Below are 3,039 nucleotides of genomic sequence, written 5' to 3' on the forward strand. Positions count from 1 at the left end.
CCGTGATGGTCTCTTTCCGGCAGAGTCCGAGAAGTGAACACGGTGTTGGAGTTATGCTTGACGTAGGTTGTTCTAGGATCACTTCTTGATCATAGTTTCTCGACCGTGCTTTGCCTTCTCTTCTCGCTCTCATTTGCGTATGTTTAGCCACCATATATGCTAGTCGCTTGCTGCAGCTCCACCTCATACTTTTACCTTACCCAAAAGCTTAAATAGTCTTGATCGCAAGGGTGCGAGATTGCTGAGTCCCTGTGACTCACAAATACTTCCAAAACCAGCTTGCAGGTGCCGTTGAACCATGCAGCTGATGCAACCAAGCTCAGGAGGAGCTCGATGAAGATCTTGTCCTTTGTGTTGTTTCGCTCTAGTTGATCAGTAGTGGAGCCCAGTTGGGGTCGATCGGGGGACCTTGTCGCATTTGGGGTTCTTCTTTTCTTTTAGCTCCGTAGTCGGGCCTTGATTGTAACTGGTTGATGTAATGCTTTATTCATGTAATTGTGTGAAGTGGCGATTGTAAGCCAACTATGTATCTCTGTCCCTTATGTATTACATGGGTTGTGTGAAGATTGCCTCACTTGCGACATTGCTTTCAGCGGTTATGCCTCTAAGTCGTGCTTCGACACGTGGGAGATATAGCTGCATTGAGGGCGTTATAGAAGTGTTCATGTACTCACATTTAATGTCGTGCAAGCATGCAAAATCTTCTGACATGAATGAATGCGATGCACCTGTATCAAATAAAACAGATGATGGTACTGAATTTACGAGAAGTGTACCCATCATGGTAGCAGGCTGGTCTAGAACTTCATTGAGATCAACGTGGTTGGCATGAACACGACCATAAGACCTGGCATTGTTGTTGCGAGGCTGGTTGCTTCCACGACCAGCTGCAGGAAGGGCCAGTTGATTCTGGTTCTAAAGGCAGCTCCTAGCGAGGTGACCTGGTTGGCCACACTTGTAGCACAGACCATTATTGGGAGTGGGAACAGGAGCTTGGGGTGGTGGAGTTATAAGCCTTGGCTGCCTAGTTGGTGGGGGAGGCAGACGCGGTGCAGCATAGGACTGCCTGGAGCATGTGCAGTTGGCTGGTACATGCTGTTGGGAATCCATATCCTACGCTTCTGCGAGGATGGGCCCAAAGATGAGCCCGGGTCACGGTTGCGCCTGTGAGAGCTCTGGTGTTCCTGTAGACCAGTTTCGGCATTGATGGCCTTGTTCACCAAGGTGGCGAAATCAGCAAAGTCATGCACAAGAAGTGCGAGCTTGATATCAGCTTAAAGGCCATCATGGAACTTCTCCTGTCTGTGTGCATCAGTTGTAATGTCTTCTTCAGCATAGCGGGACAGATCCAGAAATTCCCGCTGATAAGCTTCCACAGTTTTGTTGCCCTGAGTGAGGTTGCGAAACTCGCGCTTCTTCCGGTCCATGACTCCCTGAGGAATGAAGCGAGCACGGAAGGCAGCTTGGAAGTCTGGCCAGGTGATGATTGTTCCAACTGGTAGAGTACGCCTGTGGCTGTCCCACCATTGAGCTGCGGGTCCCTTCAGGAAGGAAGCAAAGGTGACATAGCTGGCAGGGGCTACATCAGCAGACTCCATCTCATAGGTGATGTCACAGAGCCAGTCATCAGCATCCAGGGGCTAAGTTGAGCTGCGGTACACAGTTGGGTTCAGGCGCATGAAATCCTGCAGAGTTACTGGGGTTGGCTGCTGGTTCATATTGGGGCGAGGAAACTGAGCCATCATATTCTCCATGAACTGGCGATTCTTCTCAAGCTATTGGATCATACCAGCCATATACTCAGGCGGCGACCACCTGGTCTAACCATCCTGCTAATATATAACAGGAGTAGTTCAGCATTGAGAAATTGCGAGGACAAGAATCATTCATGATGAAACATGCATAATGAAAGGAACACGATAGATACTACATAGTAGTTGGCACATCTTACAAAAGTGATCATGCATAAAGTTCGGTACACAGAGTTCAGTACATAGGCTAAGAACATCATAGGCGGCACGCAGGCTCGCGGCGAATGCATCTAACACTAACAAGCAAGCCTACATCAGTCCCAGGAGGAACTGTGGAGGTAGGTGTAGCCTGACAGCTGGTAGTGACGCGAAGGGAAGTCCTCCACTAGCCTGGGGTCTGCGGATACTCTGATGCGGAACCCGACGCGCAGGTGGCAGGAGAGGACCAAGTGCGGGAGAGTAGCCTCCCACATCTGGCCAGCCAACGCCCTGGGGCATCACGGTCCTGGAAGGGTAGATTGCAGAACGCGGCAGATCACCAGATCGGACAGAGGGGTGCAACAGCGTCAGAGCACGGTACAGGTGCCGATGGGTGGTGTACAACTCGTGGCGAAGAGCTCGGTTAGCTCTATCCAGCCCATCAGCATGCAGAACCAGGTTCTGATGGTAGAAGGGCTCTCGGGTGACAGTGGAGTAGGCAGCAGTGTAGTATCCCTCCGCACCAACATCGGATGCGATAGCAATGTGCCTGAAGGAGGAGGTGTCCAACTCATGATACTCTCCACGAAGACATGTCAGAGCAGCATAAGCAACATCGTGGACCGCCATGTCGATAGTCACTCCAACACCATGAGCAGTGTGCAACACGGTAGTGGAGTCATACTCCCGAGAGTAGAGGTGGACGATGGCACGGTACTGCTCCTGGTTGAAGTCCTGGTACTCCTCATAGACGGTGTACTCAGGGTGCCGCGATAACCCAGATAGGTCATCATCCCAACCAACATAGCAAGTGATCCTGAGGCACCAATGGCCGTCGTGTGGCGCACGAGCTGTCTCGTGGGTTCCATCTAAAAACAAAGATGTTTCAAAGGAGTCAACTGACAGTGTGGATAATTTTCAATATACTACTCTAAAGAATAGCTAGGGCTTATCCAACTTTGGGGTGAACGTGGTCACGGGATCCTAATGTTAAAGTTAGTAAAATCGTTTAACCCGAGTAGGAGAGATTTCAGATTCCCAGAATAAGGATCGAGGAGTAAAAGATACTAATACCACCCAGATGGCGACG

The sequence above is a fragment of the Triticum urartu genome, chromosome 5 (assembly GCF_003073215.2).
Source record: "Triticum urartu cultivar G1812 chromosome 5, Tu2.1, whole genome shotgun sequence".
Lineage (NCBI taxonomy): Eukaryota > Viridiplantae > Streptophyta > Magnoliopsida > Poales > Poaceae > Triticum > Triticum urartu.